The sequence below is a fragment of the Anas platyrhynchos genome, chromosome 21 (assembly GCF_047663525.1).
Source record: "Anas platyrhynchos isolate ZD024472 breed Pekin duck chromosome 21, IASCAAS_PekinDuck_T2T, whole genome shotgun sequence".
Lineage (NCBI taxonomy): Eukaryota > Metazoa > Chordata > Aves > Anseriformes > Anatidae > Anas > Anas platyrhynchos.
Window position 1 is genome coordinate 165,553 of NC_092607.1, and position 25,786 is coordinate 191,338.

Here is a 25,786-nt window from a genome sequence, read left to right on the forward strand (position 1 = left end):
CCCCCGGCCCCATAGAGACCCCCCCCAGCCCCACAGATCCCACCCCAAACCCTGTAGGTGATCCCCCAAACCCTACAGGCACCTTCTCCAGATGTTCCCCACAACCTCCCAGCCCCACAAGTACAATGTGTCCGGGCGGCGCCGCGCTAAAATGTGTCTGGGCGGCGCCGCGCTTAAATGTGCCCAGGCGGCGCCGTGCTTAAATGTGTCCGGGCGGCGCCGCGCTAAAATGTGTCTGGGCGGCGGCGCGCTAAAATGTGCCCTAACCCTAACCCTAACCCTAACCCTGCATTTCCAGGCATGCTCTGGGCACCCAACATGGCCTCCCGGAAGCCTGGTGCCGGAAAACTATATTTACCAGCATTCCTTGGACAACCGGAACAGCCAATCACGGGCCGAGTTTTCAGGAATTACATTTACCAGCACGCACTGTAACCCTAGCCCTTACCGCCTTTACAAAAAAGCCTCAAGCCCTAACCCTAAAAATCCTCGAAACCCCTACAGACATAACCCAAAATATTTACCACACTAAACACCTGAAGACCTATGCCTAAAACTCCTCACCCAATAAATTAAGACGTTCAAATCCCAAGCCCACAAAATTAAGACGTTCAAATCCCAAGCCCAAAAAATAGGACTCTCAAAACCTAAACCCAAAAACTAAAACCTAAAAACCCAAAAACCTAAACCCAAAAACGCTCCAAACACTAATCCAAAAAAATAAGACACTCAAAGCACTAACACAAAATATTAAGATGCTCAAAACCCTAACGCAAAAAATTAAGATGCTCCAAACCCTAACCCAAAAAAGTAGGACACTCCAAACCCTAACCCTGGAGAACCTAACCTGAAAAAATAAATAAATAAATAAATAAATAAATAAATAAATAAATAAATAAAAATAAAATTTTAAAACCCTAACCCTAAATAATTGACCAAAAAGAAAACCCTAAGACCCTAACCCTAAAAAACCTTTCAACACTACAACCCATAAACTCTAAAACCCTAACACAGTAACCCTGAAAAACTTAAAACCTTAACCCCCAAATCCCTAAAATACTAACCGTTAAAAATCCAAACCTAAACAACTTAAAATCCTAAACATAAACCCTGAGAATACTTACCCTGAAACCCAACCCTAGTGCCCTACCCCTGAAACCTTAAAAGCGTCAATCAATCTTTGGAAAATAACATAGGCTCAGGAGAGGATCTCACTACGCTTACCCGGACTCTGACCCTTACCCTGACCCTAACCCTAACCCTAACCCTAACCCCTAACCCTAACCCTAACCCTAACCCTAACCCTACCCCTACCCCTAACCCTAACCCTAACCCTAACCCTACCCCTACCCCTAACCCTAACCCTAACCCTAACCCTAACCCTAACCCTACCCCTACCCCTAACCCTAACCCTAACCCTAACCCTACCCCCCTAACACTACCCCTAACCCCCTAATGATAACCCTAGCCCTAACCCTAACGAACCCTAACCCTAAACCAAAACCCTAACCCTAACCCTAAACCCCTGGCAACCGCACCCCGCACACTTGGTTCCCCCCTCATTTTGGATCCCCCCCCTCCCCCCCCTTGGGTTCCCCTCAAGCCCCATGGACCCCCCTCGGTGCTCCCCGCAAATGCGTCCCCCCGGCAACCGAACCCCGCACACTTGGTTCCCCCCTCATTTTAGTTCTTCCCCCGGTACGCCCTGCAAATGCATCCCCCCGGCAACCGCACCCCGCACACTTGGTTCCCCCCTCATTTTGGTTCCCCCCCCCGGTGCTCCCCGCAAACGCGTCCCCTAGGCAACCGCACCCCGCACACTTGGTTCCCCCCTCATTTTGGTTCCCCCCCCGGTGCGCCCCGCAAATGCGTCCCCCCGGCAACCGCACCCCGCACACTTGGTTTTCCCCTCATTTTGGTTCCCCCCAACCCTTGGGGTCCCCCCAAGCCCCATGGACCACACCCCCCTTGGTGCCCCCCCACAATTTTGTACCCCCCGCCGTCCTACCCGTGCCCGCAGCAGCCGCTCGCGTTCCGCCAGCGCCTCCCGCACCCGACGCTGCATCTCGGCCAGGTGGAGGCAGGCGCTGGGGGGGGGGAATAAATTGGGGGGGGGGGCAATTTGGGGGGTTCTGGGGGCATTTGTGGGGCTGGGGGCGCATTTAGGGGACGGAGGGGACTGGTTCTCATCTGTAGGACTCGGCGTCGAGCCCCCCCGGGGGCAGCTGCAGGGCCAGGATGCCTGGGGGGGCGCGGGGGGGGGCATGTCAGCACCCCCCAGACCGGAACCCCAAAACCGCTGCCGTTGACCCCAAAATCGCCGCTGTTGACCCCAAGGTGGCCGCTGGTGACGCCGGTAGGGCCACCGGGCGCCCCGCGGGCCACTGGGAGCGGAAGACGGGCATGAAGCTGCCGGTGGACGGCGGCCACGCTAAAATGCTAGGTCAGCCGCGGGTTGGGGCTTTGGGGGGGGCACCCCATAGGGTCACAACCCCCCCAAAACCCCCCCGGCCCCATAGAGACCCCCCCCAGCCCCACAGATCCCACCCCAAACCCTGTAGGTGATCCCCCAAACCCTACAGGCACCTTCTCCAGATGTTCCCCACAACCTCCCAGCCCCACAAGTACAATGTGTCCGGGCGGCGCCGCGCTAAAATGTGTCTGGGCGGCGCCGCGCTTAAATGTGCCCAGGCGGCGCCGTGCTTAAATGTGTCCGGGTGGCGCCGCGCTAAAATGTGTCTGGGCGGCGGCGCGCTAAAATGTGCCCTAACCCTAACCCTAACCCTAACCCTGCATTTCCAGGCATGCTCTGGGCACCCAACATGGCCTCCCGGAAGCCTGGTGCCGGAAAACTATATTTACATTTTGGTTCCCCCCCCACCCCCCTTGTTTTCCCCCCAAGCCCCATGGACCCCCCCCGGTGCGCCCCGCAAATGTGTCCCCCCGGCAACCGCACCCCGCACTCTTGGTTAACCCCTCATTTTGGTCCCCCCGGTGCGCCCCGCTAATGCGTACCCCCGGCAACCGAACGCCGCACACTTGGTTCCCCCCTCATTTTGGTTCCCTACCCCGGTGAGCCCCGCAACTGTGTCCCCCCCCGGCAACAGCACCCCGCACACTTGGTTCCCCCCTCATTTTGGTTCCACCCCCGGTGCGCCCCGGAAATGGTTCCCCCCCCGGTAACCGCACCCCGCACACTTGGTTCCCCCCTAACCCTAACCCCCCCTAACCCCCTAACCCTAACCCTAACCCTAACCCTAACCAACCAATGAATGACAGAAACCGGTATCTTTACAGATTGTTTAAAGCTTTAGAAACACATCCCACTGGTGACAACTGCCAATCACCCAATCACAGGATACTGGCATGGGATCAGATCCAATTTTTTCAAATACCACACTACCCCCATGACATTTTGGGTGAATTACAAATAATACATTTGTATTTGTAATTTGGGGTGAAATACAATAATTCCACTTAAACATTTTTAACTTATGATAGAAAGTAAGTTTAAGTAACTTGTCTAGAGGTGACCAAACATAAAGTAGTGATAGAATAAAACACGTAAACCTGTTTCAGTTCCTTGCTCTGACCATTATAATGCCTCTTGAAAGAAGTAAAAGCTGCTCAGTAAAGAAAACAAAGCGAGCTCCCTACAGTACAGACAGCTCCCCACTTGCCCTAAGATTCTCCATGTAGTTATGTACAAACTACTATGTGTTGATCACAGAAGACAGCTTTGTGATCTTGGTTCTGTTCAAGGAGATGCATTGCTGCCCTTACCAATGTAGAGAGACATTACTTTGAGGTAAAGTATATGCATTCCAGATTTCCTGACACTTACTAAAGCTACTGAAGGGTCCAAATTCATGATCTTCATTCTATGTGGGGCTTCCTGGCAGTGGAAACTCTCATCGTCAACCGTGCCATTTTCTTCTGAATCTACAAAGCTTTGAGTGGTGTGAGGGTCCAGATAGATCAGCTCATTGCCTGGATGGGTAAAAGCCGTATGTTAAAAATAAGCAAGTGACATTAATAAGCACTTGGTCCAGAACTGTAAAATAGAAATTAGATTGCCATCGCAGTCAGTATAATCTAGACTTTCCAACTAGGGATTCTTTAAGAGAATCGGAAGGTTTAGCCACAACGTTTCCCACAGGGTATTTAGTATAACTTCCTATTGGTGACCTATTACTGTAATTTTTTGGTTGGTTATGTTCTATCTTTGTCACATACTTTTATTTTTCCATGTGAGATCCAGTACTTTTTTTTTTTTTTTTTTTTAATCTCAAGTGTTGTAAACACTAACATTTGACAGATTAAAAGGTACAGGATGTTCACAGATGCAATCTGTAATCCCATTAGGCATTCATTCAGAAATTGGAACAAAAAAGCCTAACTAAAACAGGTTAGGTTTTACAAAAGGACAAAATAGGGTTGCAAAATTTTGGCCCAAAGTGGGGTGAAATCTGAAGGAATGCATTTTAAATTAATTAGAGCAATACTTAATAACAGAAGGTATGCAAAAGGTGAAAAAGATACTGCTATCAGAAACAGTTTTGAAATACAAGAAAATAAAAGTGACATTTGACCAATACACTTGTCAAATGCTATCAGCTATTCTTAGTATGCTGCTCTTGTTGATGTCATCACTTATTTTTACACCTAGCTTTGCTGTTAACTTTCTGCTCCTGTTAAGGATCATCTCATACTGTTTCTAAACTCTTTTAGATATGCTTCTTCATTTATTTTATTCTATTCTCATCTTTCTTTACTTCTAGAGGTTCACGCTTAGACTCCTTACTATTTCCCCTTCAAAAAATGTTCTCTTTTGATCATCTGCACATTTGGAATAAGTTTCTTTTTTCCTTACCTAAAAATCCTATGAAATAATAGGCATTATTTGGTTTCCCTCCTAATGCTCCCAAAGACTGTGGCATCTTAAAGCATTCCTAGGAGTTCAAAAGGAGTAAAGGAAATTGTAATTCATTTCTTTACTGACATCACAGATACCCAAACTTATTTGACAGTAACGAGCAATGAATTGAAAGAAAACCTTACTTTAAATGCATCAATATATACAGGATTTATGTGATTTATCCCTAGTCGTAGAGGTATAATAAGCAAGAGGGCTTTCCAGCCTGTGCAGAGTCCTCCTGCCTTCTTGCTTTGGCCAAGAGCACTTCTGTGCAAATGTGCACTGCTGTGGGACGCGCTGCTGCTCTGAGGAGGGGACCAGCACATTTTTTCTGCGGGAATAAAACTGGAAATCAGTCAACGCACAGAGAAACACAAAGCAGATCTTCCTCTCAGTAGTGAATTAAGCTAGTTTGCCAGGGATCTTTATAGGGCACCCAAGACAAAACGAGCCGGGCATGGCAATTACAGCTATTTAGTAGAAGTAATTCTAGCAGACAGTATGTGCTGGCACGTCCAAGTGAGACGTTAGATCAATGATTGGGGGATGACAATTTAATACTGCAGTGACATGTACTATTAATGTTATTAATAGTGTCAAGCTTTGCCTATAAAACGCCAGAGAAATGAAATGGCAGCAATGATGACAGTAGAAATTCTTCAAGGAGCTCTTCACATCCAGTGATGTGAGCACGAAGTTGGCATCAGGGATCAAAAAACCACAACTGAGTTTGTATGTCCTTCTTCCCTCTTCTTACCCTTGCAAGACAAACCCATGGCCCCCCAAGTATTTGTTCATGTTTAGATACATGCTGGCAAATGGAGTCAAATCAGAAACTGTTACCAGAAAACTGATGAGGTGTCACTTACTGATGTCGTCAATGACCACCGTATTGCCCATAGATACATAAACTGCTAATGAATTCCATTCATCAAATAAAGCAAGCTTCCTAGAAAACATTAAGGTACTAATTAATATAAACTAGTTGGATCAAAAGGGTAGCTTTACACTCAGAACCATTTATTTATTCTTTTTTTCTTAAGAAAAAACATCCTTTCTGCATTTTTTAAAGTCTCCATGTAAGAAAAAGAAAACTTTAAACATTAAATGTTTAATATCTTTAGAAAAATAGGTACTGAGTGGTACCAGGAAAAACATATGCGCTGCACCATGTGCAAACTGTTTTGTCTTACTGCTAAGTGCAGTGACAGTAACAGTTCAACTACATCAAGTTTATTACTTTTTATTGCACTCGACAGTCTCTGCACTGGGTTCTTGCCCAATTGTGTCTTTTCTCATCTGGAAAAGAAAAAAATTCCTATGCCAGTTTTGCAGATTACTTTTTGCTTAAGAAATTCCACTGAATTCAGTGGAATTACTTCTGCCTGAGCCTGCGTGCACAGCAGAAATGGGGCGTTAAAAGCTAAATCAGCTAAGGGTTTGGGGCACCAAAACTTCAGTGGGAGACAGCAGCACACAGTTTTATGTCCACTTCTGCAAAATCCAAACCTTTGCGGAAGGGAGCTACACTCTTAAGCTGCACTGGCAGAATTAGCTGTTTCAAATAAGCCAGAAAGAAATGGGGGTGAGCGTTTCACCATGAAAAACTTGGCCATGAAAGATCTGGAGTCCAGGGCATGCTTCAGCTCCCCTCCCTCTTCAGATCATGTGCCTGTTCCAGGGTGTCAAAGACTTGCTGCTGAGCTCGCAGGACCTGTAGCCTAGCCCCTGCCTGAGGTAAGACACCTCCACGTACCCCTGGAGAACTGAGCAGCCTCAGTTCCTTTCAGTGTGGCTCCCAGACTATGAGGAGCTGCCCATCTTTATCCAGTAGCCTTGCTGGCAGAACTGCTGCTCAGAAAGGGAGGAATTGCAGCTCAGTTCCCTCCTCAGCCGAGATGGCTTCTCTCTGATGTTTCACACCACCACTCCGACCTACACGGTGGCACTCTCGACCTGCCAGAGCTGTGCCACTGTGCAGAAAGGAATATACATCTGTGGTGTGACTGGTGAGGGCATGCAGACGGCATAGCAGGAGACTTTCCTGCAGTTTCTTCTCCTCAGGCTCTTCCTTTATTAAAATTTAGAGGTCACCCATTCCCAACTCAGTACCTGCACACCGAGCTGTGGCATGACATTCCATGCTGCACTTGTAAATAGATGGCAAGTACATTCCTGACTGTGGGACAGGGGGAGATGCAGCCTTCAAAACTCTGCCTGGGCCTTCTCTTGGCTGCCCCAGGGGAGTACGTTCTGAATGAGACTGGTATGATCTCACTTACTTTAGTACTTGAGCAACTGTATTTGGTCCAAACCATTCTCCAATTGACTTCCCCTCTCCAACACCCACCTGTGCTGTTTTCATAGTGAAAAAAAGACACACGTACACAAAATCAAAGAAAAATGAGACCATAAAGAATGTGGGAACAATATACAGTAAATACCGTGACTGTCAAACATTCTAGAGTAATTGCGATCTGTACTTAGCAATAACAATTATTTTCTCAATCTATGCTCTTTTCAAAACTTAGGGAGTGCCAGTTTCTTTAAAAAACAAAAGGCTTCTAAACTACAATGAGAATTACAAGTTAACAAATGTTAGTGCCCCTTATTACAAATTACAGCAATAAGCTACAAGACTGTCTGTTCTAACATTACTGACTCTGGTACCCAAGGCTTACAGAGTTTATCAAGAGCTACATTCTAGTACATGGCTTTATTTAGGTCTCAGGGAATGTTTCTGTACTACTAGTCTTTGCGCCCATCTGCATACCTTTTTATTTTTGTATAAGCATACACATTGTCTTCACATCCACTTTTTAAAATTATGAATTAACATACTGCAAATTAGTGATTCAACACAGTAGAAATTTCAATGGAAAAAACCTGAAAGTTTATGTTTGTTCTTACCCATCTGGTGGATTGAATAACAGCAAGCCTTCCTGTGGAGAAAGCATCGTAGGATTCTGTGATATTCTTCTGGTTGTTTTTTGTGTTTTTCCCATTGCCAATCTGAAAGGAAAAATTGATAGAGAATAAAAAATGGTGACGTTTTCATTACACTGATCAAATGTCTAGACAGCAGAAAGCTTTATAATGAGATGTTAAAAGACATTTCAATTCAACTCGAATATTTACATTTTGTGTAGAGCTCCTAGAATTCCAAGCTTGTTATTTATCATCAAGCTGCCCTTTATCATCATAGGCTAGATTGTAAAAACAGGGAAAATAAAACAAAACAAAAACATCAACTGCAAACATATTCTGACGGATCATGCTGCGTGTTGATAGCCATTCCAGTATCTCTGAGCTTCCAAGATTATTTAAAAGTACAGGCTGTGTTTAGACCTTGTTGGATTTCTAAGCACCCATTAAATAACAACATAAGATCCATACAGAAAGTCCAAACACTCCACTGGCAGCATCCTGGGATGTGACATGCATGCTTAAGAGCTTGCACCAGGGGGGTTTGGACCTCGTGCTGCTGACAAGCGAGTAGTGAAGAGAAGGGTAAGAGCACTGTCCCACGGTGGCAGGTTTTCCCTTGGCCTCAACTTGGGTGTTACACTAAAAGGTTTATAAAATAATGGCGACAGGATTCCCCATTTGTTCTCCTTCTATGCCTATTTCTCTGCTTCAGGCTGGGATGATTTCACCCAGCTGAATATGAATTGATTCATTAGGAACTGTTACCAGGGCATCAAAGAAAGTCTCACTAATAAATTCAGGGTTTGTGCTTTTAATGGAGTACTTACGAAGAAGCGTCTGCAGACAATACCAAAGTTCCCTCAGGACCAGCACTCACCTCTCCCTAAGTGTCTGCAGATCAGTGCTTGGGCCAGCATCATCTGCCCGCATCGCAGCATACATCCCCAGCCAGCGTCCGACGAAGGACCCGTGCCTCCTGTTAGGAAAGTTCATCACAATCAGTGCAGGCTTTCAACTGGGTGCAGCACCACAGAGGACATTTCAGAGTGCTAGAAAACAGATAGGGCTGCTGAAGCCTCCATGAACTGTCCTACAGATAAAAGGCACACAGCAAGACTTTGGTTCCATGCTGTTGGTCTAATTCTAATCTCTGCATTGCACAAATAAACACAATTCATTTATTCCTTGTGGAGCTGACTTACACTTTTCATTCTTCAAGCAGCATTCACAAACCATTTACTGCATGCTATACAACATGATGACCTGATTACATACAGACATAAATAAACACTGATTTTAATAATCTTCATGTTTGCATAAACAGTTAAAATGATGCTCAAAATGCGCTAATACTCTAGAAATGTTTTCCCAGCCTACGATGCCATCACTTATCTTGCTATTTCATTTAGAACAATGCAGCAAATCTGCAGTATACTCACCACTAGGCAAAAACTTTCTTCTATACGTAAACCACACGTAAACCACAGTAAACCACACGTGAACACACCTTGGCTTATTGTCTGACTTTGGCTTATGGTGCGTCTGTTGCTGTGTCCAGCACAGTGCAGCCCCTAAATTGCTACCAAAACCTTGCCACAAACCTCAATCCCCCTCTTAAAAGAGACCCTCTTGTTTGTTGCCCTTCTTTCGACACTCTCTAACAGTTTTATGTCTTCATACATATATATACAACAAAACATCAAAGAGCTCAGCAAGGTCCACCAAGGAAAGGAAGCAATGCAGGAGAAAGAAGACAGGACAACAGGGAGAATGGGCAGCATAAGGGAGGAGGCAGCCAGTGGCCTTAAAAACAAAGCCTAAAAAATAACTTCCACTAGTGGGACATAGTGAATTGGAGCTCTGGGGTCTGCATCTAGAGATGTCTTTTCTATTTATCGTCTTGTTGCGGAGATGGGTCCTCTGGCTTTGGTTGTGTTTTTTCATGTTGGGCAATTATCTCCCAAGAAGAACCCCCTGTTGGACAGAAAGGTAGAGGTGTGCTCCAGAAACACAGTGATGGCAAGGAGTCCTCCACTTCATTCTGGCATTTTTTTCCAGCTGGAAGCATTCCCAGTTGTCAACGGAATTGGTTTTGAGGAGTAGGAAAGACAGCATTGCTGGATTTCTGCTTTCTCCTCCATCCTATCAGACCACATCGTGAGAGTTGTCTTTGTTTGATGTTCTTATGTCGTGTTCTGTTATTCTACATTTTTTTTCTCTCTTATGTGATTTTATGTTCTTCTGTTACGTTATGTTCTTATGTTCACAACAGGACTCCTTGCCAACACCGCCTCACAGACACCTGGGCCAAAGAGCAGGGCCTTGAGCAGCTAGCTCACCATGACAGAGCTCATTTCCTTCCCAGTAGCTGCCAGGTGCCCTCTGGGGGCATTTCGGGGCTACAGCATGGGAAGACTTCTTTGGGGTGGGAAGCCATTGGGCTAGGAAATGGGCAATGTTCCCTAGGAAGGAAATCCCTGGGAAGCAAAAGCCTTAGGATGGGAAGTCTTGAATGGGGTGGGTACCATTCCCTGGGGAAGGAAGTGCTTGGAGAAGTCCTCCAAGAGAGGGGAATTCTTTGGGATGAGGTCTCTTTGGCTGAAGAAACGCTTCATGTTGATGGGGCAGATTTCGTCTGGGTTGCTGGGAATGTGCCATGCGGTGAAATGGCAAGGATGGGCACTGCCGCTGAGGCCGAGAAGCTGGTCGTGGGCTGGGCAAGCCTTGGGCCGGGCAAGTGGTGGTGTGGAAGCGTCCTGGGCATGGCAAGTGCTGCATGGGAGGGAAAGCCTGCTGGGGATGGCCAAGTCTTGCGCTGGGCAGCCTGCTTGGCTCCAAAGCCTGCAGTCCTCCCCAAGATGTCGGCGAGGGGCTGGTCAGCCGTTGGGACGGAACCCCCGTTGACCGCGTTCCCCAAGCAACCGCCCCACTCTCCAGCCACCATGGCAGGTCCAGCAGCCGGCTCCCGCTCCTCCCGGGGCTGCGGCCCTGCTGGCGAGCCCAGCGCCCCAGAGCTCAGCCCAGCGCCCTTTTTCCCACAGAGGGTTTCCCCAGACGGCTTCCGCAGACGCAAAACTCCCCCTTCGTCGTCCCAGCCGTGCCGCCAATGGTGGCTGCCTGGCTGCTTCCCTCCCTCCCCGGAGCGATGGCGCTGCCCTTGCAGCCCCCCCAGGTACCCACCCTCCCCTCCGCACTGCCCCAGGCCACCGTCTGGCACGTGGTGCCGGGGGTCCAGGGGCAGGTGCTGCAGCTCCCCGCCAGGGTGCAGCTGCCACCTGGGGGGCACCTCCCAGCCCAGGGGCACCACCTGCAGCTTGGGCAGCTCCCCGCCGCCGCCGTGGGGCAGCTCCCTGCTGTGGGGCAGCTCCCCCACAGCGCTCCTGTGGGTGCCCCCAGTGTCTCCCAGCCCCTGCTGATGTGGACGGGGACGCTGGTGCCCCAGGATGGTGCTCCCCTCTGCTTGGGGCCCAGGGCCGTGCTCCATGGGGAGCTCCTGCACCCCGCAGGCACCTGCCTGCTGCAGGCCCCTGCCTACCCCGGCCCCCCACCACTCCTCGTGCCGGGACCTCCGCTGCGGGGGCAGGCGCTCCCCGCGCCCCACACCCTCAGCAGCAGCCGGGGGCAGCTGCCGGAGCCCTGCTTGCACGCCGTGGGGCTCAGCGAGGACCAGGGGCCTCCGCTGCCCGGCCCCACTCCCCCCGAGCCTGCCCAGGCTCCAGCGACCGCCAGCACCCAGACGGCGACGCCCGACGGTGAGTTTGGGGCTGGCCCAGCCGGCCGCTGGGCGCCCCACACCCAGGAGCCATGGCAAAGCTGGCAGCGGGGGATGCTTGGGGGATTGCATTGGCTTGCTTTTTCCTCAGCGGCGACACTTGCAGAGGTGCCTGAGGAGCCCCTGGAGCTGCTGGAGCTGGGCCCCGATGCCTTCGCCGAGGCCTTTCCCCAGCTGGCAGGGGACAGCCAGCAGCTGCAGCACCTGCAGGACCAGCTCCCGGCCGACCTGGACAGCTCCGGCTTGGAGGAGCTGCTCAGCTGCCTCGATGCCGTGGAGCCCCACGACACCTTCGCCGCTGTCCCCAGCAGTCCTGTCCTCAAGCGCTTCCTCTCGCAGCTGCCCGACCTCTGCGAGGACATTGAGGAGCCCAGCACACAGGGACTGGCAGCCACCAGAGCGCTGGGTGAGGTCCCCTCAAGCCCTGGGCTGCACCCCGACAAGGTGCAGGCTGGGCGGGCGCTGCAGCCCCCTGCAGCTGCTGTGCCGCCACTCAGCTCCCCCCTCAAGCCTGCAGCCCGGCCCCAGCTCAGGAGAGCCCTGCCCAAAAGGCCCCCCCAGCAGGAATTCATCCCTGCCCGCAGGAGAACCCTGCCCCAGCCTCCCTTGGCTACCCTCAAGAGGCGCCCCGACCCTGACTGCCTCCCTGCCCGCAAGAGACCCCTGCCCCAGCCTCCCCATGCTCCCGTCCAGAGCCCCCCCGACCCTGACTTCCTCACTGCCCTCAGGAGAGCCCTGCCCAAGCCTCGCCTGAGTCCCCTCCAGAGACCCTCCGACCCTGCCCGCAGGAGACCCATGCCCAAGCCTCTCCCCAAAAGGCCCCCCCAGCAGGAATTCATCCCTGCTCGCAAGAGAACCCTGCCCCAGCCTCCCTTGGCTCCCCTCAAGAGGCCTCAACTTCTCCCAGCCCTCAGGAGAGCCCTGCCCAGTCCCCCTCGCAGTCCGGCGCAGCCCCGCGGGGGACTACGTGCCCTGTGTGGGGCCCTGGGCGGGCGGCGACGCAGCGCCCACACCGCTGGAGGAGCAGGAGTTGTCGGTGCCCATCACGCCGCAGCAGCGTCCCGAGCGGGAGCGCCTCAAGAAGCTGGCCCAAGAGGAGCGGCAGCGGGCGGCCCACCACATGAGGATCGGCCCCGGGCAATTCTTCGAGCAGCGGCAGAAGGACCACGCCAGAGCCTACTCTTACGGCTACCCGTGACCGACCTCGGGCTTCTCCTCGACGGCCCCCGCAGCACCATCATCAGATCAGGGGATCAGAACTGGGACGTTGTTGGGATAGGAAATGATCAGTGGGATGGGAAGTGATGATGCGGATAGGAACTAATTGGCACGGGAAAAATGGGTTTTATTTGTATTAAATTTACATTTTTAAATTTTATTTAATTTACTGGGTTTTATTTGTATTAAATTTAAATTTTTAAATTTTATTTAAATTTCTGAGTTTTATTTGTATTAAATTTAAATTTTTAAATTTTATTTAATTTACTGAGTTTTATTTTTATTCAATTTAATTTTTTAAATTTTATTTAATGTACTGGTTGTTATATTTATTTCATTAAATCCACTTTATTGACTGTGTTGTACAGTATGGCATTGTTTCATTATTAGAAAATGATAAGTATTTACTATTATTAATTAAATAATTTTTACATATTTTATACATTATAAATTATCAATATTCTCATTTCTAATTTTGTTTGTTTTTATTCCTTTTCTACCCTATTAAACTCTCTTTATCCCAGTGCACTGCTTTGGACTTTAGTTTTCCTTCCGAGTCGTTGTGGATTCACTCCGGATGGGGGGACATTAGCGAACGCCTGTGTGCTTCAGATCCAAGGTCACCTTTGCCCTCAACTCAAGATCCATGTTTGCATCTGTTGTCATCAAGCAATGTTAACAACAGCAACAATTAAGTTACCTTATTTATTATTTCATGTTATTTCATAATTTCATGTTCAGTTATTTCATGCAGCCCGCTCCCGCTGCCCATGCTCAGGCCGGGCATGGATGTGGGCATGGCCAGCACGGACGGCAGAAAATGGGTGCATGGCTGGATGGCTGGCTGGGTGGGAGTTGGGAATTCAGCCTTGGGATCAGAACTGGGAGGTTATTGGGATAGGAAATGATCAGTGGGATGGGAAGTGATGATGGGGATAGGAACTCATTGGGATGGGAAAAATGGGTTTTATTTGTATTAAATTTACATTTTTAAATTTTATTTAATTTCCTGGGTTTTATTATTTATTTAATTAAATCCACTTGATTGACTGTGTTGTACGGTATGGCATTGTTTCATTATTATAAAATGATAAGTATTTAATATTATTAATTAAACAATATTTCTATATTTTATACGCGTAAGGGGGTGTCGAGAGGCAGGAGACCTTTTCTCCATGAACACCAGCGACAGGACCCACGGGAACGGGGTTAAGGCAGGAGACCTTTTCTCCATGAACACCAGCGACAGGACCCACGGCAACGGGGTTAAGCTGAGGCAGGGGAAATTTAGGCTTGACATAAGGAGGGGGTTCTTCACAGAGAGGGTGGTTGCACACTGGAACGGGCTCCCCAGGGAAGTGGTCACTGCACCGAACCTGTCTGAATTTAAGAAGAGATTGGACTGTGCACTTAGTCACATGGTCTGAACTTTTGGGTAGACCTGTGCGGTGTCAAGAGTTGGACTTGATGATCCTTAAGGGTCCCTTCCAACTCAGGATATTCTATGATTCTATGATTCTATGATACATTATAAATTATCAATATTCTCATTTCTTATTTTGTTTGTTTTTATTCCTTTTGTACCCTATTAAACTCTCTTTATCACAGTGCACTGGTTTGTTCTTATACTTTTTCTTATACTGTGGAGCCCAAAACTGCACTCAGTACTCAGTACATGGAATACCAAGAGAGACTGCCTGGCATTTTCTCTTCTCTGCAGAAGCTCTGTTGCTAACACTGTCCAGAAATCACCACTGTCACAGACAGTAGTAGCATTCCCTCCTCCCACAGTTGGTTCTTCCCCCCCAAGACTTAGACACCATCCAGAAAAATAAGAAGAATAATACTAATAAAGTAAATAAAATAAAATAAAATAAAATAAAATAAAATAAAATAAAATAAAATAAAATAAAAATAAAATAAAATAAAATAAAATAAAATAAAATAAAATAAAATAAAATAAAATAAAATAAAATAAAATAAAATAAAATAAAATAAAATAAAATAAAATAAAATAAAATAAAATTAATTAAAATAGTCAAAAGCCGTCAGGAAGGCAGTGGTGCAGACTGTGGAGAGCCTGGGTTCAAATCCTTCTTCTGTGAGGCTCTGAACCTATATCCCACCACAATCTCTCTGCTAATGTATGGCAGGGAAAGGAGGAAGAAAGAACATATCTCCTGCACTTTCCATTTATTGTTGACTGACAATTCTGTAGAGTTATAAAGCCTCAATCAGTGAGATACAGGGTTCTTCTCACATTGTCTCACTGTGCCCTAAGCGGAACAGCTCTCATTTAGTAGATGCTTCACCACAAAATCATGAGTCATCTGCAGTTTTGAACCTTTCTGGGATCAAGTCCCTTCAGATGGTTGAGGAATCTGCTCCAGCACCTATGTAAACTGGTGCTCTACTAAGCTAGTGAGTGAACAAGAGAGAAATCCTCTGCTAGATGACTTGACAAATTGGGTCTGAAAATAGTGTTGAGGCAGAATAGTCCACGATTTTTGTCTTGGGTGCACAGAGGGATTGGGTGTTGTAGACTTCTTTTATTCTTCATTAAGATAAACATTTTCAAAAATGTGCTTGTTCAACCTTGCTCCCACTGTGTGCATGGGAGGGAGATAACTGAAAGTGGGGAGCGTTGCTTGGATCCTGCAAGTGACTGAGGTCCAGTGGGGTTGGAGGCTTTCTTCCTCCTTTTGGAAATGCAAAGCAACCCTGCACCTCCCCTGCACTTGCAGGAGGATCATGACAGCCCAAAGCACAGCGGCTTTGTAATTGCTGCATACACTTCGATCGGATTTACGTGGCAAGGGTTTGGTAGCAGGGGCTTGCAGGGATGGCGTCTGTGAGAACAGTCCAGACAACAGCCAGCTCCAGATAGCTCCAAAAGGGCCCCGGCGCTTGCCAGAGCTGAGCCAATAAGTGATGTTGTTTGCACCTCTGGGAGAGCAGATGTAAGAAGGGGGAAATACTGCTGCACAACAGAAGCTGGAAGAGCAAGGAGTGAGAAGCAGCCCTGCAGCCCCCAAGGTGAGTGCAGCAGGAGGCAGGAGGTGCTCCAGGCTCACAGCAGCAGTTCCCCTGCGGGCTGTGCAGGGAGAGGCCCCTGGTGGAGCAGGCTGTCCCCCTGCACCCATGGGTCCCACATGGAGCAGATCTCCACGCTGCTGCCCCCCTGTGGGTGGAGGAGCCCCCGGTGGAGCAGGTGGCTGTGGCCTGGAGGAGGCTGCGGCCTGTGGAGAGCCCCCGCAGGAGCAGGCCCCGGGCCGCAGTTGCAGCCATGGAGAGGAGCCCACGGGGAGCAGGGGCAGAGAGGGACCTTGGAGGAGGGAACTGTATCCTCTTTTTTCATCGGTGCTGAGATTGAGGATCAGGATTTTGTGGTAGGAATTTGTTTAGATGAACCAATTTACATCCATATGGGCTTTGTATGTTTGTTTCACCTTGTCTTGCAGGACCATCTTGGCTGGGTCTGCAGTGTTGTGCAAAAGTGAAGTTTTTCACAATAAAGAGCAGCTTTTTTTTTGGGGAAAAGGCTGAGGTGGCCTTCATCAGAGTCTTGTGACCTGAAAATGCAGAAAATGGGTGCATGGCTGGCTGGATGGGTGGGTGGGAGTTGGGAATTCAGCCTTGGGATCAGAACTGGGACGTTGTTGGGATAGGAAATGATCAGTGGGATGGGAAGTGATGATGGGGATAGGAACTCATTGGGATGGGAAAAATGGGTTTTATTTTTATTGCATTCAATCCACTTTATTGACTGTTTTGTACAGTATGGCATTGTTTTATTACTATAAAATTATAATGATTATTATTTAATCTTATCATGTTTGCATCTGTTGTTGTGAAGCAATGTTAAGAACAGCAACAAAATAGTTACCTACTTGCTAGCAGCATCCCTACGTTTGCTGGGGTCTGCTCTGTGCATTTTGAAGACTGTTCCATGCTATTCAGCCCCTTCAGGAGGAAATGGATGGTTCTAGGAAAATGCGTCTTGACCTGATGCAAAGCTGTGACTCAGCACCCTGCAGCCCCCGCAACCCCTGGCATTTTACCTGCAGTCCCTCCAACAACTCTGATGTTCCCTGCATCGACTTCAACCACTGCGCTGGGACCTGAGGCCCCTCAAAGCCTTGTCACTCGCCCTGCAGCCCCTCCAGCCCCTGGCATGTTCCCTGCAGCCCCTCCAAGCCTGGCACAGGCCCTAAGAGCTGGCTCCGGGGACTACCCCGGTGCTGTCTCAGGCGCCAATACACACAAGGGGAAGGAATGCATGCAGAAGTCATCTCGTTTCGGAAGGGCAGAAAGTCCTCCCAAGAAGGGGAAGGAGCAAGAGGAAGGCAAGGCAGCCTACCCCAAGGTAGGGCCATCCCAGGGAACAGGAGGCTGTTGGAAAGGAGAGCAGAGAGAAAAGCAGCAGCAAGCAGGTGATCCCCATCCCTGGGTGAGCTGCGAGCCATGGGACAAGATTGCAGCTGTCCTCCAGGCGAGCACATTGTCAGCTGGCTGCTGCGCTGCTGGGATAGGGGAGCCAAGCAGCTGGGATCCTTCTCTGGGGAAGGGGGCACTGAGAAAGCGCTTGCAAACGGGGCACAAGCCCTCAGCCTCTGGAGGCGGCGCCTGGCAGGCGTGAAGGAAAGGGATCCCTTCAAGGAAGATGCTGTGGGCTTGCTGAGGCTCGAAGAACAGACGCTGCTGGCTGCTACCAGCGTGCTGCAGCAGCGGCAAGAGAGAGCAAACCGTGGTGGTTTTCCTCAGCTGGGCAGCTGAGCTCCAGCACAAGCGCTCTCTCCCTGCCCCTCCTCCAACGCCAAGGGGAGAAAAGAGGCTGGAAAGGGCTCAAGGGCTGCCAGAAGGACAGGGAGATCACTCCACAAGGAGCGTCACGGGCAAAGCAGGCTCAGCACAGCCTGTTCCAGTCCAGCCCGGGGCCTGCTCCTGCGGGGGCTCTCCACAGGCCGCGGCCTCCTCCAGGCCACAGCCACCTGCTCCACCGGGGGCTCCTCCAGCCACAGGGGGGCAGCAGCGTGGAGATCTGCTCCATGTGGGACCCATGGGTGCAGGGGGACAGCCTGCTCCACCAGGGGCCTCTCCCTGCACAGGCCGCAAGGGAACTGCTGCTGTGAGCCTGGAGCACCTCCTGCCTCCTGCTGCACGGACCTTGGGGGCTGCACAGAGCTTTCCCACTCCTCCCTGAGCCAGACGCTGCTGGGCAGAAACTTTTGTTCCCTTTCTTAGATGCAAGATCCCTTCTTAAATTCAGTCCAGCCAAGTAGGAAAAGTAAATGTGGACAGCTGTACCTTGGCAAAGAAGATAGTAGGGGACAAGGAGGTTTAGCAGTCAAGATGGAAGGTGATGCCATGAGGCTTACAGGCTAGTAATGTTCTAGTGAAACCCAGCCTTCCTAAAGAAACCTGCCTGACTACTTCACGTGAATAACAGACTCTGTTCAGCTATTTCCTAACATAGAAAGGGTGCTGACTGCTTCTTCAGAGTAACATGGTAGTGATACTGCTGAAATAGTTGTGGTTCAGACGTAGATCTGATTTCTCCTAAGCACGCTGAATTCACAGCTGTTGATCCTCCAGAGGAGGCTTTGCAATTGAACACCTGGAGAATAGGTAAATTTCCCGCTGTTGTTCTCCTCTCCTCTTGTTTTGTTTTGTTTTGTTTTTCCTAGTAGCATAGGCTTAAGACTCTGAAGAAACAGGCTGCTTTTTTTCATTTCCAACACTGGCTGTTCCTCCTGTAGAGATTATATCAAACAGTCTTGAAGTGCTTGATGACTTACCAGTCTGCAGATTTATTATCAAACCAAAAAAAACCCCGACTTGGTAGACTATTTTTTTCCCACTTTTGAATGACTACTAGGAAGAAGGTTGTTCCGGCATCAAGAAAGTCACGTGGAATGTAATAAAATTTACTGAACCAGTAAATAAAAACTATCTTTTTCTATTAGTTCCATTGTTTCAACTCTTCTGACGCTTATGGATGGCATAGATAACAGAGGGGAGATCGTGGTAATCGGAGCTACCAACAGACTGGATTCTATAGATCCTGCTTTACGAAGACCAGGACGCTTTGGCAGAGAGTTCCTCTTCAACTTGCCAAATAAAGAGGTGAGAACTTAAATTGAATGTTAGTGCTACCATGGCAAAGTCCAACTTTATAGGAAAAAAAAATAATTGACAACTTGAACAAAAGAGTGATATGTGGAGACACTGCAAAGTTGTACCTGTTTGCTTAATTATTTAGTCCACTTGGGCGTTTTCATCATGAAGTTGTGTTTTTGGTCTCAATCCTTCACTTCTGAATGAATAGGGGACGTGTTTGCATTTGATTGTGCCCCGGATTGGTGGTAGTAGTTTGAGTCATAATTATTTTCTTCTTTATAGTAATTGTAGCAATTTGAAGCATTGTGCCAGAAGTGCTTTCTGTGAATTTACTGCCTGAAAAGCAAATGTGATGAAGTAATGAGACTGTCACAATGAAAGCTTGCTAAGTTTTAGAGAAGATTTTTGGACAACAAAGAAATGTTTCTGGATAAATTTTTCATTACAGTATTTTCCTCTGGGTCATTAGGTCTCGTAGTTTGGAAACTTGTTATTGAAGCTATAAATGCCTTTTCTTTCATTGTAGGTTCCTAGAAAAAGTTCAGTATAACAAATAAGAAATATTCAATTTCCTGGTTGAAAATGCAGAGTGTATATTAAATAACTGTAAAATACTTGAAAGTTGAGCAAGTAAGAAAAGTGTATTAATAGATGAGGGGTTTTCAGGGAGGACTGCTTGTTTGTTTGTTTGTTTGTTTGTTTGCTTTTTGGTTTGTTTGTTTCTTGTTGGTATTTTTAAGGAAAACTTGGGACAAGCTAAAACGCAATGATTTTGCTTCCAGGCTAGAAAAGAAATTTTCAAGATTCGTACTCGTGACTGGACCCCTAAGCCACCGGACATGTTGCTTGATGAACTAGCTGAGAAATGCATTGGTAAGACTGAAACCAAAATGGATTCTTGCTTGTGAGCAAGTTGTAAAGAACCTTAGCTTGTACCAGGCAGTACCCAAGCTCTTGTGCCTTGCTGCACAACTAGTCAACAAGGCAGCTGGCACGCCTTCATAGCAATCAGAGTTAGATGCTTTCATCTATTTACTCTTTGTTGTCGTTCTTTCTGTTGTCTGAAAACGTTAAATGGTTCTGGGGCATCTTCCTCAAGAGTATAGTTTTTGATGAGGAGTCTGCTTCAGCTGCATAAGCGCAGGGTATCAGGCAGTGAGCAACATGAAACTTCCCTGCAGAGCGGTAGCACTTTGAATTCCCTGTTAACCTGTTTGGTTTTGGCATTACAAATTGTTTAAATGTTGCATGTTGTAAACCTTGGCCTTGACTTATGTAACGTTTGATTTTTGTTTGTTAGGATACTGTGGTGCAGATATCAAATCTTTATGTACTGAAGCTGCGCTGTGCTCTCTACGTCGATGCTATCCTCAGATTTATGCAAGTAGGGAGAAGTTGCTACTAGACGTTAATTCTATTAAAATAAAAGCAAAGGACTTTTTCATGGCTCTGAAGAAGGTTGTTCCGGCATCAAACAGGATCGTGGCTTCACCCGGACAAGCACTATCACCCATTTTCAAGCCACTTTTTAAAAGATCAGGAGCGAATATTTTACAAGTTGTGCAGAAGATCTTCCCGCATGCACAGCTCGCACTAAAGGAGGACCGACAGCAAGGTATAACCACAGCATCCACTTCTTTATAATTCTGCTAAAGCAAAAACTTGTGGTTTGTGCAATCAACTTAAACCTTTCAGACATAATGATGGTAGAATTTTATTATTTGCATGTGCATGTCTTTCTTTTGGGCATGTCTGGAAGATAACGCATAGGTTTTATTCTGGATTCGAAACTGAAATGCCAAATGGAAGCCCTGAATGACTCAATACACAGTAAAGGACGATGCGTTCTCTACTGAAGCATCCTGCTTCTGACGGCAGCTAAGATAATTAGCATTTGTAGAGGTTGACTTGAGGTTTGAAGTATAAGGCACCTATTTTTCTTTAAAAAATCAAAACTCAGATATTTGGAGGGGAAGCATTTCTAGGTCAATGTTTCTAATTCCTTTCTGAAGAATGTCGGGACCAGGATACAAGTATAACTGGTCTAAGCTAAATATTGTTTTAGCTATCATCATTTTTAACCAGTCTCCTAATTTAAATGTTTGTAGATCGTACTATACATGTGCACGTGAGATCAATTAGCACTGATATTTACTAGATGAATGGAATTCTGTGGCCATCACATCCTTAATCCCCGTGCTTTCATTGTGGGAACCTCCTCCAGAAAGAAATGGTCTTTTTTTTTTTTTTTTTTTTTAGCTATTTAGCAACTGCGGAAATTGTTTGTAATCTCCTTTATTCTAAGGGGGAGAAAAAAATCACCAAGAGTAGCGTACCTTATACGTACACATCAGTGGGACTTAGTACAGCTTTGTAGGGCCTTGTGCCATCTCCTTAGATCTGTGGTGGGATGAACTCTAGGAAATAGCTTTCAGTGTGTGCTCTCAAATGAAGAAAGGGTTTTGGCACTGATTTAGAAGCTGTATTCATGTAAGAGAACGAGACAAAGGCTATTCAGGAAAGTTAACAAACCTCTTTTGTCTTTCAGACCATTTAAATCCTATTTTACAAGATGATACGTTCGACAGTGATGACGATGCATCCTTGGTTTCTGGAGATGAATTAAAAGAGGGAATGCCTGACGGACCAGAGAAAAAAACGCCTCTGTTTCAGCAGGTAAAGAAAGATAGATCCCTGTTATGTTTAGATTCTCGGGACTGCTGAGTCTTTGTAAACAGTTCCAGCTGTTAAAAGTGCGAGGGGTGGTAGACGAAGGGGTAACATCAAGTTTGTGTGTTGAAGGGGTGCTTGGTATTCACAAGGAGAAAGGGTGAAGGGACTAAAGTGGTAATGAAGTTGCTCTGAATGACCAAATTGAAAAGCCCAGGCTTCTCTTCCTAAGCCAAAGTGATCCGTAGACTACCAGAACACGTTGACTTAATCCATGGCATTCTTTGAAAGACTCAAGACCATATAAATGTCCTGTCTGTCCTTTTAGCTAAAAATACCCCAACTTTATGGGTTTGTGTTGCCACCTTTTGCCCTTCTGTTTTCCAGGATTCTTAAACCAATGGTGAATTATGTAGCAGAAAGAAAACTGAGAAATGGCTTGTTAAAACACCTTGAGAAAAATCTGAATGGTGTCTTTATTTGTTAAGCCACCAAGTTGTGTTAATCTTGTGGTATTTTAGTATGGAAGTCATGCAAGCCCACTGTTGGAAAGTTAGATCATGTTGTCACAGCTGGATCAGTTATTTTTCTCAGTTTCTATTGCTGTGCTGTCCAGAAGATTTTCCGTCCTCTAGAGCAAGGCTAAGTCTCTAGCATCTTTGATTTAAGCCAGCAAAGGTAAAGCCTGATTGTAGTGGGGAAACAAATGCTCCTCACAAATTTATTTCCTAGTAGTAAAGCAAGATTGCAGGGATATTAATTTGCAGTCTTGGTTCAGTAAAGAATAGGCAACACAAGGGAAGAAGATGAAACAATTGGAATGACTGAATAACTTAACTGGAAATCTTACATGTATTTAATGTACCGCTACCATTTGGATTATTTGGGGATGGAAAAGTAAGTCTATAGGAAAATTACTTGGAACATCTGTGTGTGTCTATTCAGCACCTCATTTATAAACTTGTTTTCTTAACTCTTGTTCTAGGAGTGCTTTCTGTGAACCAACATCACGCCGGCCCCGTCTGCTAATAGTAGGAAAAGAAGGGTACGGCCAGGTTTCTTACGTGGCACCCGTGGTGTTGCACGCTTTGGAGAAGTTTCCCGTTCACACCCTGGACCTTTCTGTTCTGCTTACAAACGTTGCACCGCCAGAAGAGATCTGCAGACAGGTACCTTTTTTCTTTTTATTCTCATTGGATTCACTGACTGTATGTAAAGGATCAATCGAGTTGCAAGTAAGGTGAGCAAAATTCATTGGTAATGGAGGTGGCGTTGTTTTAATGTGCTGGGATGTTTGCTTCTGTCTGAAAATCCCCTTTTCTTTTAGACAAAACCACAAACAATCTGGATGTTGTACATGTCCACATTTTCCATACCCAATTTTACAGTGATGATGTTGCTAGCAGCTCAGGAAGCTGGGCGGTGTTGCTAATAAACATCTCTTTGTGGAAAGAAATGCTGCTCATCTCCCTGGGATCCAGAAAGTAGTTCTCATTGCCTCCGAAGACTGTGTGCTCCCAGTAGATGGCTCTGTATCAGACTGCATGTCGGCTACTTTTTGTAGCCTTCTTCTAAATTGTATTAGTAAGGCAACCAAGGTTTGGGGCTTCTGTTTATTTTGTTTTCACACGGACATACACAACTTGTGCCGTTGCAGTATGTGCAATAAAAGCATTAACATTCACTAAACACTTCATTTGCACGCTGATGTGGTTTTAACTAGAAAAAATAAACAGATCTGGTGTTTTTACTTTTAGGCAGGAAATCCATTTTATTGTTTGGCACCACTACCTTTAAATATTTTTACCTTTAGTGGGAACATTTGAGAGCCATACAAGTAAGGACAGACATGTTACACGACTGAATACTGATGTGTCCCATAAGAGGGACATTTCCTTTCTTTGTTATGCGATGATTGTGGCTGTGGCCATATAGCTACGGTGTCTAGCCACTGCCTGAATATATCCTTCCCATCTTCTGACTAGAGTTCTTCGAATACTGGTAATCTGAAAGGGTGCACAGAGAAATTCCTTATGTGAAAGGATGCTTGCCACTCTGTTCACATAGTTTCCTTTCATGGGGCAGTCAGGTGGCTATGTAGCTATGTATTAACAGGTTATTCTACGTGTTTTAGTTTTCTTACCCAAGCTTTCCTTTTCACTAGCTGATCCGAAATGCTCAGAAGACAGCACCAAGCATAATTTATGTCCCAGATATCCATTTATGGTGGGACAACGTTGGACCTGCCTTGAAACTTACTTTTCTAACTCTAACTCTTCCAGCATTTTCGCCTGTTTTGCTGCTTGCTACGTCTGATGTACGTCACTCAGATCTCCCAGAAGAGGTATTTGTCAATACTTTTCTTACTATTTCTTCAGTGTCTTGTAATTTATGAATGCTTTCAGCATCAAAATGCTGCGCTTTCTTAAATGCCTACTGTTATTACTCAGGCACCCTAACAAATCACTTAAAATTTGCTTAGAGAAAAAGAATACTGTGAAAGCATCTGCTTAAGGTTTTTTCTGAGTCAAGCAAGTGACTTTCACCCCCTTCTCATGCATGCAAATAATAAATTAATACAATAATTCTGGTGGCTACAAAGTGGTTCAGTCAAGAATATGCAGTGCTTGAAATGACAAGAAGATGTTTTTACTGAAGAGATTTCTTCTGACAGTCTGCCATTCCATGCTATGTTGGGTAAACTGCTAATAATGCAATTTAGTAGAGAATTGAAACACTTTGATTAAAAAAAAAAAAAAAAATCAGTTTCTTTCTTCATATAGGCCAAAGCTTTCCAAGCTGGAAAGCTGAGTTCCAATTTCTGCTCAAGTAACTTTGGAATGGAATTCTAGTTGTATTCCTAAATAAACTGTAGTAAAAGTACATGCAGAACTTCATTGACTTCTGAGAGTTTACATTAAGGGAAGGTGCCCAAAACAGGAACACGCTGTTCTCATTCCGATTATTTTGTCTCAGTTACTGGGGGAAGAGAACAGGTCTTACCTAGATGTGTTTATTATCAACTGCTTTGAAAGTGCTTGAGTTCCCACAGAAGTTTTTGTACAGGTTCTAAATTCCTTCTAAAATAAGTAGTGAAATTCCTTACCTACCTTTTAATACTAGAAATTGAAAATGGAGGAAGATGTAGAGGTACTAGCTACTTCAGACACCTTTTGGTAGAGAAATAAAAACTCAGCAAAAAGCCCTCACTTGTCTGCTGAAGCCTTTCTCTTCCCTCTATAGCCATAAAGGTTCTAAGTAAAGGATGCAGCAAGGCAAGTAAATACAAAAGAAGCGATGTTGGATGTGGTGAAAGCCATTACTTTATCAGTGTAGCGTACAATCCCTTCACCAAGATTTAATTCTACAGGTGATTCTTAAAGGTGATATTTGAATTTGCCGTGCCAGCCTGTGAAAATGTAGCCATTTAAGGCCAGGAAGATAACTTTTTTCAGTTTGTGTTCTTCAGGTTATTATTCATTTTAAAAGGTACTCATCTTTTTGGAATAGAAGATGAGTTTTTGTGGCCTTAAATCTGAAATGTCTTTCCTCCTTCTGCTTTAGATCCAAAAATTATTTAATAAGGAATTTGGAGAAGTGTGCAATATTGAGTTGCCTGGTAGGGCAGAGAGAGCAGCTTTTTTTGAGGACCTAATTCTAAATCAAGTGGCTAAGCCTCCTGTAAAGAAAACAGGTGAGGAGGATATAAGAAGTACATCTAAAACTTTCCTATCGAAGTTACTAGCTCTTTGGGATTTGCTTTGGTGGTCATTTTCTGTCAGTAATTTTGTCATATGCTTGTATTTGAGTACTGTAAATTGGCTAATTTTTCCTGATTAATTGAAGTTGATCGGACATTGGAAGTCCTGCCTGTAGCACCACCAGCTGAGCCTCACAAGCCACAAGAGGAAGAAGTAGGGATGCTGGAGGAGGAAGAGGAGGATACCTTGCGTGAACTTAGAATTTTCTTGAGGGACGTTACTCACAGACCTGCCACTGACAGACGTTTCAGGGAATTTGCAAAGCCCGTTGACCCACAGAAGGTAAACTAGTGCTGATCTGTGTGTGTCTGTAACTTCTCAGCGTTTGTATTTCTCAGCGTTTTGGGGAAGGTTCAACTTCGTTTTTAGGGCTGCACTATTAGGATTTTGCAAGAAGCA

General features: G+C 46.3%; 1 long non-coding RNA gene across 1 annotated transcript; it reads left to right on the forward strand.

The window, feature by feature from the left end:
• Window positions 1–23,449: 23,449 nt before the first annotated feature.
• LOC139999187 (uncharacterized) lies at window positions 23,450–25,666 on the forward strand. The gene is made up of 3 exons (XR_011804376.1): window positions 23,450–23,970; window positions 25,191–25,320; window positions 25,473–25,666. It is a non-coding gene; the product is annotated as an uncharacterized lncRNA (long non-coding RNA).
• The last annotated feature ends 120 nt before the right edge of the window (window positions 25,667–25,786 follow it).